Below are 18,788 nucleotides of genomic sequence, written 5' to 3' on the forward strand. Positions count from 1 at the left end.
TTCTGCTGGGGAGATCTTTAGAGTCACATATCTTCAGTGAGAACCTGGGAATGGCTTTCGAACCACCTTTTGATGTCATTTGCCAAAACTTCTGTCTCAGAATAAGTGCTATGGTAACATTTATTGTAACTTGCTCGAGGTCCCTTGATCTGAGGGTGCCTCAAAAAGTAGCACATCTTTTAGATCTACTTTTTCCTCCTTAATGTACTGGGTCCTTATTGAACATCCTACCCTAAAAAATAGAGGACACTGGGTGTTCTCTACCCTAAACAAATCAGGGTAAAGCCCACAAGTGTGATGAGGCAGTAGGGAGAAGGTGGGAGAGGAGCAAATGAGAGTAGAAACAGCAAGGTGGCTTCCTTTTTTAATGATTTCAGCCTTATGGAGAACCATCCCACCACTAACAAATGAGTAGCTCCTCCTGCCTGCATTTGGATGTGGTGGGCCTTAAAAAGCAGGGAAAAATGTCACTGATAGAGTTCTCAAAAAATATTTTCTAATTGTCCCAAAGTGGAATAAAATGTGAAGAGCAAATTCAGAGCAATATATATATATTTTTTCTTTTTATTTTGCTTTGTTGATTTGCTCTAGGAAAAAATCTATCTTGTCTAAATGTGTGATTAAGTAGCTGATGGAATGATTCTTTACAGGCAGGAAAACATGCCAGAACATTTGAGCAGTGTAAAACATGGCTGCAGAGAGGATTAGAAAGGTACAAGGAGGAGTAATTTTGTATTGGTGGGAAGTAGACTTAATAGTACTTTTTTATTGGTAATTTTTATGATTCTGTAGCTAACCAGGGAAATGTTTAATGTTCCTTGTACAGCAAGTGAAGGTAGAAGAAGGCAAATTGACATCCCCAGCACTGTTATAATTCATACCATTACTTCAACAGGGCTTTTATATTGTCACGCCCATAAAGCGCCAGTGTGCACGCTCAGAGCCAATCCATCTTTATATACTGCTGCTGATCCCATTGAAGGCAATGGCAAAACTCCCATCAATTTTAATGGCACTGGGATATGGCCCATTTTGTAGATATACAATGGATATTTCCTGCACACACCATTTTTTGTGTGTAACGTGCTCCTCAGCCGAGGTTCAGAGAGTGTTTTATAAAGTGGTGAAGTCATGACCATTGATGTAGTCTGCAACTGATGAGATAATGTGATCTGCCTTCAAAACAGGATTTAAAGGTTGGCATTTGTTTATCTACCTGTTTTTTAATTTGTTAGGGGCACAGGATGCATGCAGAATGTCTCTGTGTGTAGAGTACTGCCTTTGAAAAATTTGCCCAGATAAATTGCAGGAGGTAACTGTTTTAGAAATAGATGCTGCACTTGCAAGGTTAACATTATGCTACAGCACTTAAAAACTAGAAAGCATCAAAGAAAATTGAAGGCAGTATGGATCAGTGGGTTAGTACATAACACAGCAGTCTGCAGCAGCAGAGGCTAAGAAAGGTCCCTTTTGAAAAGCAGCTGTTTGGATAGCAGCTCACTCAATCAGCAAGGTACCAACAAACAACAAAATAATTAATTGGATGAGTGTATTAACTCATGTTCTAATTGGGAAATGTTTTGAATGGAGGCAAGGTGCCTTTTACCTGCAGAACCCATCATCCTTGACCCTCTTTAGAGAAAATGCACAATGCATGAGACATATTTTAGTGGCTGTGAACCTTGTTGGTTATGCATTGAAAGCTCTGGATTCAGAGCAGCTTTCAACATGTGCGCAGTGGAAATGGGATGAGCTGCCAGGCTGATGTTCTCACTCAGCTTCCTTTCTTCACCATAAAGGATGCTGGAGAGCAGCACGTTCCCAGTTCAGTGCAGGAGCAGGGTTGACAGAAGACTCCAACAAGAAGTTTGCAGTGTAACTAAAACTTTTAGGATATAGCTGTGAGTACATAATTCAGCAGGCCTTGCTGTACAACATCTTACACTTAGTGCTGGCTGCACTCACAGCTCCTGCAATTGGATTATGCAAAGACTTGTCAACTCTTTCCTTGGCTGGGTGTACACAGAAGCTTTTCCAGCTTTTGCTGAAGCACAGGCAGTGCCAGGATATTGAAGAGTCCTTCTTTCTGATGGTGTAAAGTGGCTGTGCTGCATGGGGGTGACAAAGCCATTGAGCAGCCTCATCTCAATGCACAAGCAGCCCTCTTCTATCCAGTCCCTCACAGCGCTACTGGAAAACAGCACTGACCCAGCACCTGTGAATTCACTGGTTTCGGTGGGCTGGTTTTCACCATCTTCATGTTTTCAGGTTTGGTTGTGTTATTTAAAATATGTAAGTAGCAGGATATTTTGCTTTGTTGGTTTTTATTTTGCCTGGGAGGCATTGTTTGTTTGTTTGTTTAAAATTATAGATACAAAATTGACAACTGCCAGGCTGGGATTTATATTTCTCTCCTGGTTTTCAGGAGATTGCAGACCTTGAATTCCAGTGCTGAAACAGTTTCAGGTGGAGCTGTGTCCCAAGTGCTCAGCTGTGCACCTCAGCACCATTCCTTGTCCAGCACCTGGAAACCACCAGAGAGGCTTTGTGGAGAGGCTCAGGGTAGGTCACAGTTCAGTTCCTGGCTCCTTTTTCTATTTCTATTGATTTCCTTTGGTAATTTGCTTCTCCTGTGATTTTTAAAAGCAATTAGTGTAGGCCTAAGCACTATCAAAAATCAAATCTTCCCATTGCCTTACCCAAAAACAGAGTCAAGACTTATTGGAGCATATTTGCTGGTTTGCCCTCAAAGACTCCAGGATTTCTTTTTTTTTTTTCATCTCTCTTGATAATTATACACACCTGTGAGCCATACAAATCTTGGACCAACAAAACCAGGCTTGCCCCAGTAGCATTTGCTAATTTCCACAGAATCCCAGGATCACTGAAGCTGGAAAAGACCTCCAAGATCATGAATTCCAAATTTTGACTAAACCATAGCACTGAGTGTCACATCCCGTCACTTCTTGGACACTTTTAGGGGTGGTGATTCTGCCACCTCCCTGAAAAATCTGTCCTGGTGCTTGAAAACCCTCTCAGTAAAGAAATTCTTCCTGATTTCCACCCTGAGCCTCCCCTGCTGCAATTCACATTTTTGTAAAGTTCTGACTCGACTCCACCAATTTTCAGAAGACAGCTGATCTGGGAATTTATTTTCGAAGTTACAAGGCTATTTAGTGCTAAGAGGATTCACTGGTTTTGCTGAGAATGTACAATACTTTAATAGCAGAGGGTGGGGATGAAGAAAGCTTTTTACCACACATTTTTATTCCAATGTAGTCTCAAATGACAGTCTGGCAATCCACAGCAGCTGTCAGTAACCTGCAAATTATTTCTGCCCTCCCTAGCAGATGTCACAGTGGCTCTTGGCAATACACTGTGACATCCAGAGATGACAAAGATTAGAATATGTGGAAGTTGTTAAACAAAAATTGTGTAAAATGTTCTTTCTTAGACAAAAAAAAAAACAAAAAAAACCAACACAAAGCAAAAAATCCACCAACCCCAAAGCACAGATGCCTGGCTTTCTGACAAAAGCCTACCTCTTTTTTTTATTATTATTTTTTGCAGAATACAAAATGCTTTAGCTTCTGAACTCAGCTTTGCTTTAGTCTAAGATATAAGCTGCTTTTTAAAGTTATTGATGCTTGACCCATGAAATAGAAAATCACACGAAAAATGGATTTTGAGCCCAGATTTCCCATGCTGGAACCAAAATACTGTAGAGTGCAACAGCTATCTAGCAGATCTAGTAAAAAGAAAATTAAGGTAATTATAGTAATGGCTGGAACACCAATTTTTCAGTTATTTCCAGGTGTTTTCAAGTGGCAGAAAACTTTGAAAAAAGAGTCTTAAGAGTATTGGGAACAGAACTCTGAACTTCTGGGTTTGTCCCTTTTCCATGGTCTGATTTGCATAAATTTGTACCTGTGGAGCTTCTAACAATATGCAAGCAGCACCTTCTTCACCATTAAAATTTGGGTATGTTTTGTTTTGTATGGTTTATTGAACCTGTTTGAATATTGACTTTTCTTCATAGACTTTGAATAAGAGGAATATCTGGAAAGAAACAAACCTATGCTAGGGAGAAGTATCTTAAAATTCTAAAACCTAAAGTTTCTTCTTTTTCTTTCTGTTGAGGAAAAGAAAACAAGAAATGTGCTGTTTCTGAAATAGTAAAGAAGGATAATATAAAAACTTCCCAGGAAAGCACATCCTCTTTTGAATTAAAAGGAAAATGGGAATTCCCTTTCCATGTTCCCTTTAGTCTGTTTGCTAGGTTAACAGTGCCTAAGTGACCCTGTAAAAGGTTTTTTTTTTTCCTTTTCACTTCCTTGGGCCTTCAAAATCATCTCAGCACTTTGAAAATGTTGAACTTAATGCTCCAAATGGACAAAGTTTCAGTTCCATAAGACAGCTCCTCAGGTACACACCTGCTGGTGGAGGAAAGTCTTGTTGATCTGCTGTGGGGGGATTTTAATAAAAATACTGGGTAGACTTGTGTGGGAAAAGCAAAAGTAAAGTTTTGCTGGAATTCCTGCCACTGGTTTACATTATTTAATGGATTATTGCTATAATGAATGAAGCACAATCAGGCCTGAAAGGGCATGAATTTCATGAAAACATGAAATTTTGCAGTCCTTCCTACCCATCCTATCCCACCTAATATTTTCTGGCTTTATTCTCAGAATGGAAGAGGCTTTTATGCTCTCTGCCTGGTGAAAACTGCTCTTCAAAATTTATGCAGGGCTTGCAAACAAGTAAAAGTTTTCTGTCTAATCCTATTTGAATTCCTGCAGCTGTAAACCTCAGCTTTTAGTGCCTGGAATGGTAATAAATTATATATATATATATATAAATATAAATATATAGAGAGAGGGAGATGTATATTGGTATGTATATTCATGGGAGATTGTATTAAAATATAATGACACAAATGCAATTTTCGTTTCAATTTTGGAGAATAAAGCAAACCCATCTTCTGTGGGTCATAGCTCTCCCACACTGCTTGCTCAGAGAATGGGACTTGAATGTTTTCCAATGAAATTAGAATGTCATGGCCTTGACCTGAATAGAAACAAATGTTAAAAAAATATTTACAGAGAAGATGCAAGTGTAATCCATGGGATTTCTCTGGCTGTTAATTTGTGAGCATTGTTAATTCAGTAGCAATTACCTATATTAGTGCAGCTGAGTGTCAATATTCTCACATGCCATTATATGCATTAAAAATGCTCCATTTTCCTTTTTTTCCCTCCTCCTAACATGCACAATCAGTTTCAAGTATAACACTCTCAAATTTGTATTATATTCAGCCAATCCAGATCTCATTATGTTGGACAAACACTGTACAGGAGGAAAGTGGATCACATAAATGCTCCTAATATTATTCATGAATTTTCCTACTGCAGTGCTTTGGAAATATGCTACAAATATTCTCCTATAAATTACTTTGTTTAAGTTCTGGTATTGTATTTCTGTGAGGTTTTTGGGTATTTTTTTGTTCATTACTATTTAGAAGGTTTTGATTTATTGCTTCAGATAAAATTGAGTGCTTTACTATTGCTGTTTGTTGTCTACCATTGATGGTGATGCTCATCCCACCTCTTTTTTTCATTTTTTAGTTTTTTTAAAGCATGCTTTGAATCAGCCAAAATTTATAATTGTTAAATACTCTTTCAGCCACTGTAGGTAATAGTTTTGACTCCCTCTTTTCTTCTAATGTAAAACTGTTTGCACCTGGTGGTTGCTGTTGGGTGTAAAACAGCCCAAAATATGGAACTAGAAATACAGAGATTTTTTAGTACACATATGAATAACTAATAAAAAATAACATTATATATGTGAAATACATTGGTTAAAAACCTATGAAATATTGCATATGGCCCACATAGGGTCAAGGACAACTGCAGGTAACTCCTTCTTATTAATGGAAAAGCTCCAATCTTAAACTGAGCCATGCTGTAGTGTTTAATAGAAATATTATCTGTTATATATGTATGTTAATATGTAATATTATCTGTTCATTCCTGTAGGATGTTTTAACACAATTTTAAAGCAAGAGTCTAGCTAACAAATGCCCCAGATTTTTTCACAATAATTTCAGCATAAATCCATGGCATTTCTATGGCATTTTGTTGTCCCAATTACCAATTACCCTTTTATTAAGGCTGCACAAAACCTTCCACAAAGAAGTACAGTATCTCCTTCTTGTGGTTTGTTGAAATCCTGGTATGACCAGTAGCATAAAATGCAAAAAAAAACCCACCAAAAAACTTTGACAAGGATGGTGTTACTGAGCATTGCTCCTTACTTGAAAAGATCATTTGTGCCTATTAATTGAAAAAATTTCTTCTGTTGGTTAAAGTATATTTACTAGATAAATTTATTTTCATTATTTGTTTGGGTTTTCTTTAATCTCCCAAACAGGTGAAATTCTGTGTGATTCTGATTCATGTGGACAAACCAAATCTGTGACTGACAGGGGACTTTAAAAAGATTCCTACAGAACTGACAAAATAAGCAATGGTTGAATTGGCATTTACACTCACATATGGATATTCAGTGATGTACTAATTTTAGTGGTGTTTGGTATTTTTTAATTGTAATTATAGCAGATCTACTTTTCTGATAATACAAATATATTGATTGGTACAAAATGGCATTAGTTAGAGAAATCTGAAACATTTCAGATTCAGATGAGGGTCAGAGATGTGCTGCTCATTGTTGTATCAAAATTGCTATAGGTGCTGAATTTCCATAGTCTCTTCCACCTGGTCCTGGTTTTGACTTCTGTTCACTAAAGTTATTAAAATTCTTGTGCATTCTGGTATGAATAATAAATAAAAAATCATTATTAGTACTTACTCTTTACTACAGGAAATCCACAGGGTTTTATTTCTTCCATAGCAGATTGCTAGGGAGAATATTTTGAGTCATTACTTTATTTCCCTTCATCCAAGAATTTTGCAGTGAAGGGGCTGCAAATAAATCTGGAGCTGGGACAGAAACAGCAGGAAAAAAGGTCAACATTTTGAGGTCAAACCATTCACTGTATGGGACTTTCTAGGGCAATTTCCACCTTTTATCCTCCTTTTCTGGTGTTTCTACAAGGTCTGACATTATTGGGTTCTGACCCACAGCTCCACATCTGAATATTTATTGGGAAATACACACCTGGTGAAACACATTCCTGTTGATGCGGAAATGGGTGAGCATTGCTGGAATAAGCTGCTTTTTTTTTTTAATTTTCCTTGGATATGCCCCCAAATAATCATATTGCATGGAAAAAAAAACCACTTTCTGGCTGTAGTTAAGAATCCAACATATCAAATCCTGATATCCAATGAGATGAGAATTCCTATTTGAGAGAGCAGAGACCAAGCAGAATTTTCATCTTGAGAGAATGACCTAATTCAGATGATGATTCCAAAATCAGAAAAACGCAGCCTAGTGATGTCCAATTTGTCATGCCAAAGAAATATTTATCTTTAAAGTCTGAACATTGTCCTGTACCCAGTTCTGCACATTCCTGGCTTTGATTAAACACCCTTGTCCTTTTCCCGCTGTGTAAGGTTTGACAGTTTTCACTGAGTTTGCTGTTCCCTCACTAGTTTCTGTGGGTCTCTGATCCTTCAAGCTCAGGATGAGTAAGTAATTAGCTAAATGGTTGTTCTCTAAATATACAGAAGCCTTCTAAGTAAGGGCATAGAAAGAGCTAACCTTTTTTGCCTCCACACACACCTCCTAAAGATCTGAACAATTGATTTCACATAGGTAACAAATAAGTTTAGCAACAGTGTGATAAATACACTTTATTTTGCAGCTTATTTCACCTGCTCTAGAAAGCAATGCTTAGGCAGGTTATCAGTAAAGGACAGCTGGCCTGTTTGGGAATGGACACAAACAGAGCCTGAGAGGCTCTTCTACTCCTTCATCTATCAATTTTTGGGGTTTGTTTTGTTGTTTGGGGATTTTTTTTTTGGTTGGTTAAGGTTTTTTTTTCAGAGAGCATGGATGTGCACAGCTATTCCCCCTATCAGGATCTGTTTTCATGTAATTCTTTTCTGGATTCTGAACCAACCATGTAAAATCAAATTAGGAACTGCTTTGAGGTAGAGTTGCTCACAGGCTTTAGGTATTCTTGATCTCAGTCTGCTCTACTCAAGTGTGATAATGATAATTTATTTGCTAAACTGGAATAGGGTTTTATTACTAAATAATCTTGTCAAAAATTTGTAAATTGAAGTCAAGAAGTCAAAAGACAATGAAAGCAGTCATGTATGTCTAAGAAAAAGATAAGTGTGCATGTCCTGCTTTTAAAGCACGGGAGCATAAACATTGAATGAAATTTTCTATATGGAATCAAAGTCCCACCTTATAAAAAGGAAATTGCAATACAAATTTAAGAAGCTTACTGACCAAATCTTTATTTCTAACTATTTATTCTGTATAATTAACTGTATTTTGAATGTATAGAATCAAATATACAGATTTCAGTTTGAGATGTGATTTCCATCTGAGCTGGAGCTCTTCACTTCCTTTTTTTTAATATACAAATGTATGTGCTTCATATCCATCAATGATTAAACATATGTGCTTTGCCTTTCAGAAAATCAAACACATCATGTGTGATCCAGAACTGGCTGAATCAAGGAAACAACTACACTGACTTTAGGCATCAACTTTGATGTGTAAATGTGAGGGATTTGGGCACTTTTGGAAAGAAGAGCTGTTCCTTTCTGTTTTGGTAATCAATGACTTTGTTGCCGTTCATCAGAACAAGAAGTCTTTGCTAATTTGCAGTGGTGAGTGAAAAAAACTTGTCCCCTAATGAACTTTGTGCGTGGCTACTGCTTGAGTAAATGGTATTCTGCTGCTCTTTTTTGTCAGTGTTAGCTCATCTTTATTTAGGCTGCTTCATCTTTTACTATTTAATGTTCTGTCCTCTGTCTGCAGAAATAATGAAGCAACAATAAGAAGAATCTTGACTGCAGCAGGTGCCCTGCCTTTGAAAGGTGAGAACAGTTCACAAATGCTGTTTTCTCCAAACAGTAAGCAGTGCTATTTAGGAAAGTGCTTATAAACAAATGTCTTGCAGGGCTTTTACACAGCGTCGTTTTTAAAGGTTCTGCTTTTGTCAGAGAATTAAGCTAAAAACCATCTGCCTTCTGTCTTAGAAGCATTGGACTAAATCCAGATTGAGAGGTGGGAGCCTCACCTGCACTGAGCTGGGTTCATTTTAGTACTAATTGTAATTCCAAGTAGCTGTAATTGCCTCACCGAGCCTGGGAGGAGGGAGCAGCATCGCCCTTCTCTCTTCCTGCTTGTTGCAGCCCTCCTCTGACACAGATGCTCGAGGGCAGGAGTCAAAATAGAGCAATTCCTGTGGGCTTTCTGCCTCACACATCCAGTGGGGCTCTTCCTTCCCCTGGCTGCATCCTGCCTGTGGAAAACTCACCTTCTCCTCTGAGCTCGTGGTTACATCCCTCACATCCCTTTGGTCCTTCCCAAATTACTCACTGCCCCTTTACCAAACCCCCTGCTCCCCACCACTTCTATTTAACTCCTCCCACTGACATCCTCTGGTTTTCCATCCTCACTTTTCCTTCTGCTTACAGCAGAGCTGCAGGAAAGCTGCCTGTCTCAGGCCCATGGGCCAATGTCACCCCAGTGCTGACAGGAGCTCTCTGTGCTATTTTCAAAGGTAGAAGGGGGAAATTGCTTCTGCAAGGAATGCAAGACAGATGGCTGCAGGTACAGCAAGCACTTACTTGGCGGAGGGAAATAAAACCTGTGCCTATTGCACTCTGACAGATTGGTTTGAAAGGGTTCCATGCAGTTTATTACCTCCAACCTGATAAAAAGAAACTTATTTAGCATCAGTGACACCCCATGTTTAATCCTAACTCTTTCAGTGGGGAGGCAAAAGATTATAAGTGGTGGTTTGAGAGCCACCAGCAGCTCTTTTAGGCATCTTAAATCAATTTATCTGTAGGCTCTCTGTAATTTGCAGGATGAGGGAATACTGAATGTGAGAGACAGTTGTACTTTTCCATGAACAAAAAGGTCAGAAAAAAATTGCTTGTCAGCCAGGTATATAGTAAACATCAATTTAGCCTTGTGTGGATCAATACAAGGTTGTGTGTTCATATCCGATTACCTCAGATGGATTAAGATGTTGGATATTATTAAGATAATAAAAGACAGGATTGGCATCAGAATGGTGGCACTTTGTCCTTGAAATTCTGTGGCTGGAGAGGTTGCCATTTGTAGATGCCAGATGGTCCTTGAAATCCAGTTGCTGAAATGAGGGAAGATTTGTACCTGAACGAGCTTTTCCTGTGAAGTTTCCTTTGGAGATTCTCTTCCTCCTGATTTTTATAGATCTTTCTTCTTTTGTGTTGTTATCATCTGCAGCCTCTTTCCACCTTTATGTTTTGTTAATGAACAATTACTAGCATGGTATCTTGCTTCTATAATCTTTCTGTTTTTACCAGCCAGCACTCCTGGCCATGCTCAGGCTTACCCATATTATTTTTGAGATAATTTCCTTGAAACTGGGCTCAGAAAATTGAGAAGACATATTTTACTGAAGGTCAGGTAAAGCATCCATCTCTCCCCATTTTCAAATCTGGTTTGTGAATGTGAAAAAATATCTGTTTCCTCATTAAAATTAGTCTGGGGTTGATCACTTTTCCTGCTCCTTCCACCCTAAAGACCAGGCATGCTTTGGGCTCCCCTCCCTGCCTTTGCACTATTCTGTTAAGGTGTAATTGTTCCTTTCCAAAGTGTCATTGTAAGAATAGGATTTTTCTGAATCATATTTCTCAGACAATTATTTCAGACTACACTGTGTCTTATGATAGGAACAAAGTTTAGTTTGAGCTTTGTCCCCTTCTGATTGAACTCCTGCTGTAGTATTGAGTGGATTTAATATCTTTCTGTTCAGGTATACCATAAAAATATTAATATTAAATATTGATTAAAACATATTGCATGTGTGTCCTGGCACAGCAGTTTTCTAGTGCCTCTGTGGGAATACTTCTATTTTTTCCTTTGCCTCTTCTGGGGATCACTTATGATGAATCATTTTAATTGCACTGTGATTTGTAACACAGTGAGTGGAGGTCTCTTGCTCTGCTGTGTCTGATATAAATGTAGGCTTTCCTCCCTCTGACTAATGGGTTAAGATCAAAACATCCAGCACAAATCAATATTAGATACAGCTCAGCATCACCTGTAGATGGGCACTGCACTAGAACAGTAAACACCAAATGAGTCACGCACTTTGTGTGGCTTCCTTTGCCCTGCGTGCTGGATAAGCTCTGACCTCTGAAGAGGTGATGGTGTTTGTTTGCCTGTTTGTTTGACTTCCCAATTGTTTTATCTCTGATTAGAAGAGCCAAGCCCCAGCCACAAGCCCTAAGTGTCAAAGGCTGACTGAGTCCTGAGGGTGGAGTGTTACAGATGAAAGTGGCTGGAGGCAAGGAAGTTTGCCTTCCAAGGGAAGGATGGATGGAACCAGAGCAACTCTAATGGCTCTGAGTTTGGCTCTGGTCAGGAAATGAGGCCCTATCAGAGTAACAGCCAAATGGTCTGGATTGATCCCAATGCAGCTTTGACCTCATTTTGCTGCAGACTGACCCTCTGAGGTTGTTTCAGTTCTCAGCACCAGCAGAGGACACCGACCTGTCCCCCTTCTCCTGGAAAACAAGGGCTCATCTGGGATGGTGACATAAAAACTGCTATAATATCTGCTCTCCAGGCAGCAATCTGCTTTTCTTCCTTGCTTTTCATATTCCACAAGGATGTACAGCAGAGTAAGGATTTTTCCTTTCTTTTTTGTGGGTTTTTTTGTGTTTTTTTAAAATAGCCTTGCCTGGTGGTTTATCTGAATCTAACCAATGCATTTATAAGGTACCAGCTATTGTAATCAATGGACAGAAGGCAACCAACTGCTGCTGTTACTCCTTTGTAACTTCAGACCATAAAATGAGTGTAAGGATTAACATTCCTGGTTAGATCAGCATTTCAGCTACCGAGCTTTTCAGTCTCTTCCCACTCCTTTGACCCTGCATGCTTCACAGCCACTCCCAGGTGTCTCTGTTGGTGGTAAATAGATATAGAAAGTGGGTGGGATTTTGTTTGTAGGGTGGTTTTTTTTGGTCTTTTTCCTAACATCAATGGTGGAAGTTGACTAGTCATCTGAAAAATTATGGTTTATGGCCCATCGGACTCTTGCTGATTTTGCTTTTACTTCCTACTTTCAGCAAGATTTTGCATGTTTGTGAGCCACACAAGGGAGACCTGCTTTTAACACCCTCATTAGGGAGGAGGAAATATTTTGCTTCCAAAAGCTCTTATTCCATTGTTTGTTACTGCAAGCTTAAAAATAACAACCTTAGAAATATTTCAAAGTTCTCTAGAGAATGAAGCCTGGTTCAGGAGACTGATGGCCAGATTATGCTACCAGGTATGACATAAATCAAGAACAACTCCACTGAATGCAGGGCCATTTCTCCAGCCTTACCAGGAGCAGAATGTGACCCTCAGTTTAATTTCTGAAATGGTGCCTGAATTTATTGGAGCTCTGCATCTCTGCAGGACCTTTCTTGGCTTTGCTGCAGTGGTAGCCTGATGTAAATCAGATTTCCTTGCAGCTGAGAGCAGTGCTGATTATATATGAAGCTCTATTAGTGCTTGCTGGAGTTTTGTGTTCCTGAGACCATGCTAGGCATTCAAAGGGCTCACCCTTCTGCCTGTGACCTGCAGGAGGAGTAAAGTGTTTTACAGTAGTAATAAAGGGATTACATTAGATGAAGTTATTTTCAGTAACTATATCAGGAAGATTGAGAGTCAATTATCTTGGCCAGGTTCATCTCCAGGACACCAGCAAAGCAGAGGGTGCAGACATTTACACTGTAGCAGCAAAAAAAGATTAAAAGGCACTGTGTTCTCACTGAGCGCTTGGGCCTTATCTGCAGGAGCAACCAGGGAGGTCACGGAGCATATTTTGGGAGCTGCAGGGCTGCTCTTTGACCCCTTGGACTCTTTTTACTCAGCAGCAAAAGCAGGTTGTGTGGCTTTTGTCACCTGTGGAAGTGACTGGTAGGGACAATAATGCTGAGGCTCCTACTATTTCTGGTTTCTGTTTTATACTCTGAATTTTTACTCTGTTGCAAAATCTGCCCTGATTTCAGAAGACTTCCCAATGCTTTTCTCTGCTGTCTCTGCACTCTCACATTTAAGTTGCACATGTATAATTTCCCTATGATAAGGTGCTAAGTGCATTCCTTCTTTCTTTTTTTCCTTTTTAAAAATAATACTTACAAAATGTGGAATAGTTGCTTTCCAAAAGTATCTTTGCTATTTGAGAGCCCTGGATTTTTTTCTTTGCAGGGTCCTGTAAGTCAAAAGATTCTGTTGCTTCTCTCATGTTTCACCCATAGAGGGAAATGTTGCTTGAAGAAAGGCCATATGCACTGGTGGATGATTCTGCTAACTATTTTTAAGGAAAGATGTCTGTTCTGAGAATGTGACAGCTGAATCTGTCACCTCTGCCCTTCACAATTAAAATAAATTGATGATCAGCTGGTGGGTGGGACTAACACTGGTAAAGATTTGCTGACATAAATCCAATGTATGTCCCAGTTACTCTGTCCACAAGATTTTATCTGTTTTGTCACCCTTTACTTACCTTGTGAAGGAGATGCTTCTTTCTCTTCATCCATCTGTGGTTTTACTGCATTTTCTATATATTGAATTTTTACCAAATGGAGCACTGAACTGTGTTTCTGATCAAAATGAGTTGAGTGATTCCAATTTGACTGAATGATAGAAACCCCAAATCCTTCCAGCATGCAGTGGTGTAAGAGAAGGGTTATTATGTTTTCAACAGCTCATGGTGTACCCAGAAACAGATATTGTTTTCTCTTTCCAGCCCTTTTCCTTCCTTTCTGGAGACTGTAATGCACGTATGAGTTCAGCTGTTTATAATGAGGGGTTTTCAATCTGGTTTGAGCTAATTCTAGCAGGTAAGTGCCTTTATAGACTCACCTCTGGCACAAGTTAAAATGGTCTGCTTATCCAGAGAATGGACCTAAAAAGTGTAATCATCACTTGATGTGCCATTCTGAATTAAGGCTGTCTATTAACAAGTCCCTATTTTGTTTTGGTGGTATTGATTCCCCAGAACTGATTGCATTTCAGGAAGCACCTGTTTCTTCCTCAGACTCTCAACAACCACTTTGTCTTAGCAGTGGATTTCTTCCTCAGGCTCTCCTCAACAACCACTTTGTCTTAGCAGTGGTGGCTGAACTGCTCAAGCTGCTGCTTTAGAGAAACAGGGAAGCCTAAGGAGCTGATCTGAAAGCCAAAAGCAAAAAAAAAAAAAAAAAAAGCCAGACCCCTCAGAGAATTGGCATTACCTTCATATGGAGCAGTGCATTGGAGTGGTTATCAGTGGAATTCATCTGCGTCTGCCCCTGGTGGGGAGAAGTCATGGAGTGAACTGTTTTTACTGAGATCCACAACATGAGCATGATTTATCCCTGTTTTGCTCCTGTATGGCTCTGTTAGCTGCACTTAGTGGTCTGAGGGGTTTACTGTAAAGATGTTTTCTCCTGGTTCTCTTCCCAGCTGCTGTAAATCAGAAGCTGTTTCACTGAGCTTGTGACTTGAGTTGTATAAAACCAATGCAGATTCTGGGTTTTTTTTCAAGAATTTCAAAGAATCCTGTTTATTGCATAGTATTTTTGGCTGTCAGCAACAAATGACTATTTCTGGATGAATTGCTGCTCCCATATGTGAGAGAGTTGGATGCTGCTTTAGGTTAAGCCCAGAGAAGGATCCGGGTAAAATTGCTCAGGCCAACAAATCTTTCTGTGATTTCTAGAATTCTTTCCCAAGGTCACCAGAATCAAGCTTCAACTTCTTAAAAAAGTCTTTCAACAGCTTTTGTAATTAATTTTTTGTTGAGGAAGGAAAAAGATTGCCCCAAACCTTTACGGTGTCTCTGAAGATGCTGTGTGGAGTTGGGGGAAGAGAGACAATTTCTCCCATCTTGGAAAGGACTCCAGTGTACCTGAGGACAAAGGTTGCTGATAGCAGGATACAGATCCCCTCAGTTCCTGGGTAATTCTGAAAACTGTGTGAATTTTGCATGCTCAATTCTGGCAAATTTAAAAATGTTATTCTAAATCCCTGTCCTGTTGTTCACAGCTGCTTCACAAAGCTACATTGCTCTTTCTAGTTTCTACCACTACTGAAGTGTAGATCCTTACCAGCTTTTTTTGCTCCACTTTTTTCACCACCAGGTTGTTTAGCTGTTTCTTGGAGGGGGAGTTCTTCCTTGCCTCAAGGTAAACAAGCAAACAAACAAAAAAAATAATGAGGAGGTGTCTGTCTCACAGACACACAGAGATTTTTTCCTTTGATGCCCTTTCTTCTGATCCCTGCACTCTGACTTATCCAGCAGGTGGTAAAATATATCTGCCCCTTGCAATCAGAATATTATGCTTTTATGTGCTGACTTATCCCCTGGGATCACCAAACACTTTGCAAACCTGTTGGCTAAGCTGTTGTGGAAGGAGAGGCTTTATTCTTATTTGCTGCTTAAATAAATTGAGAAAAAAAAGAGTGGTTTGGCCAAGGTTTGTGTTTAGCTGCAAGGCCTTAAGCTGTATCTAACATCCATTTTTAATTATATGTAGCAGGGAACCTTTCAGAATATTTTGGGTATTTGGTTTTAGGTCCACAGCATTTGGAAAACACTTCTCAATCCATGGGAAAACTATGGGTCCTAGGCAACTCTAGCTTAGCTGGTGAAGGTTGTGACTTTAAGTCCTTGAAAGTGAATTTTAAGTCCTTTAGAAGTATCATTGATCAGAGGCTCATAAGTTGCAATATTTTCCACTACCTATGTATTCAAATATTTCAAATAAGCCTACAGTGCCATCCCCAGGCACACCCCAAATGAACAAATCTGCTGCCATTACTCTCCATCTTTTGGGAGCACTTTTCCTCACGTGTTCCTTTTCCCCTTTTCCCCCCATATACAGAAGAGAGGTGGTCTCCTTGTTTTCTGTTTAAGGCTCTGGAAAAAGAGTGACGAAAGGATCATGACATTCATCCTGGCATTTCATGTGGTAGATTTCCTTTTTTACTCACTGGTAAATGAGAAGCTTGAAGAATCCCCTAAATGATCCATAGATACAGTGACTACCATATAGTGGCCCACTCTGACTTGTTCATGGATGTATTTTTAACTGAAATTTGTACAAACATAATAATTTTGTGTGATTTCCCATGTTAGTTTTCAAGTTGATCATTCATGTTTGGGCCTCTGTCTTTCCTGATGCTTTTACTTCAGAATGATTGATCTATAGTAAATGAGGCAAAAATATGAAAATATGTCAAATGTGTGTACAATGACAGATTTAGATAATTCACCAAGATAACTTTAAAGTGCCACTGGCTTCTGCATTCATTGTAGTCAATTCTGTAGCTTATGTTTCATTAGTTTTTAGTCCTCATGTAATAATTTTTAACTGTAGGAATGACTTCAGCACTAAAACTACCTTAAACTAACAGCAGCGTACACACAAAACAATAAAACAAAGCAAACTTTGACCTGGAGTAGAGAGAAGTACTGTGTTGATCCAGCCTGGAGTAGCTACAGTTTATGGTGGAAGATTTTTTTGCTGCTCATGTCACAAGCAGAAATATGGAATCATAAGGCAAAAACGAGTAGCACCTTCAACATGAAGGCTTCCTACATAATTGGAATTCAAGGGACTACTCAGCTGGTGGGAAGGAATTGGTAGGTGTGGGATATTTTATGATAGCAGCCTTGTGGTGTGCCTGCAGCAAGAAATGCAAACACATTAAACTCTAAGGTAATGTTGCTTAAATAATTTGTGTGCTTCTGTATATATATATGTTTGCACAGCAGCAGCAGCAGTTATTGAAGCTGATGCTAGATATTTCTGGAGTTTCCATTCAGTGCAGGGGTTAGCTACGTGTAATTTTGAGATGTGGTGGCATTAGACATTTCTCAAACACGTGCCAAAACCAACAACCCAGTAATTGCTTTTTTGCTTTTCCATTGTTCTCTGCTATTGTAACTGCTTTCATGTGTTTGCACTGACTTATCTATAGTGGTTTTAAATTATAAATCTACAAACAACTGATATAAACTTAGAAAATTATAAAAGCTGCAAACACTTGGGTCATCCAGCATAGTGATGCACTAGGATTCCTTGCACAGCTTTCCTGACTTGACCATATTTATGTTGCTGTGATCATCTAAAGCAGGTTTTCTTTCTGTGAATTTTTGCTCAAAAGCATTCTAAGACAGTGAAGAAAAACAAACAACCTGGCTTTCCTGGGAATAAAATATTTACAGAGAAGAGGCAGGTGTGAAGTCCACTGGCAATTCTTCGGGCAGAGGATGGAACACAAAGCAGATGGGTTTCACTTCCAGCTTGGGAGGCTGTTCAAGGATGTTGCAGGTGGCATCAGTGTTTGAAATGTCCACAGATGCATTCCCCAGGAAGGTGAGGGGATGGTGTGGATTCCCAGCTGTGCAAGGTGCTCAGACCCCTGCCTTCTGCACAGCTGGGCTCTTCCTTGGGGCCTGGGGCTTCTCCCTGCAGGGCCCCATAGAAGGCAGGGGTCTGGAGGTGCCCCATGGCACACAAAAAGCACAGGGAGCTGTGAGGTGCTGGCCTGAGCTCTGCTTTCCAGGCTCAAAATTTGGCCTTTTGCCTCCTTAGCCAGGGATCAGGTAAAGGCCAAATTTTGGCTGCCTAAATTCACTGGTGTCACCAGAGGTGGGCAAATCTGTCCTTGAAAGGATTCCTATATGTGAAGCATGTCAGCTTCAGATATCACAACGTGCTGCCTATCACAATGTACTCCAAAGTGAATTCCCATCTGATCATCCCGGAAATGTCAGATTTTGCAATGTCTGTGATGGATACAATAAGATTTTATCATCAAATGTCTCTCAAATTCTAATGAGGCAGAAGAAACAATAAACACCTTGTCAAATTAATCTATATAAAAATCTGTTCAATTAATAAAACTGGCAAAGAATCCAGGAATGTGGGATGAATCCAGAAGAATGTTGGGTTTTTCAACCTCAGTTTCACCAGTTCCTAATGTTAGGGAGAAAGTGGTTATTAAGTGAGATGGAATCTATGAGATCTTTCCCTGCCCTTTGTTCTGTGGCAGCCCAGCATTAAAAGAGATTAGGATTATCCTGGTTTATGAGGGGAGAGAATGAAAATGGTAAAAACATCTCACGCAGTCTGGGAATGTAGCAAACAGCAGATCTCCATAATTTCTCTCCCCTGATGACCAAAGCTAGTCCACCCAATACAGGAGAGAGAAGGGCAGCAGTGTCTGGGCTTCAGCTCCTGTTTTTTTTCCCAGAAGACAGGAGAGCACCCACCAAGGCTCCAGCATCCATGTGGGACAACTGGAAGGAGCCATCCCACCTGCAGGGAGCTGCAGAGGTGAGGGGGGTACATCAGCCCCTCTTGCACTGAGATTTTGCTACAGGCTTTGCATTCCTACAGGTGATTTGTGGTTTTCCCCCAGAGAGGAGGTGGATTTACAAACTCCTTTTGAGAGCAGAAAACACAGAGCACTGAGCTCCCATCTGCTGCCTTGCACAGAAATGTTCTGCTCTACAGTTAATGCTCTGTACTAACACAGCTGAAGGCTGTAAAGGATGCTGGTTGTTGTATTTAATAGGCACTTAAGTGCTTAACATGATGTAA

Source organism: Geospiza fortis, unplaced genomic scaffold (assembly GCF_000277835.1).
Source record: "Geospiza fortis unplaced genomic scaffold, GeoFor_1.0 scaffold72, whole genome shotgun sequence".
In the NCBI taxonomy this organism is placed as follows: Eukaryota; Metazoa; Chordata; class Aves; order Passeriformes; family Thraupidae; genus Geospiza; species Geospiza fortis.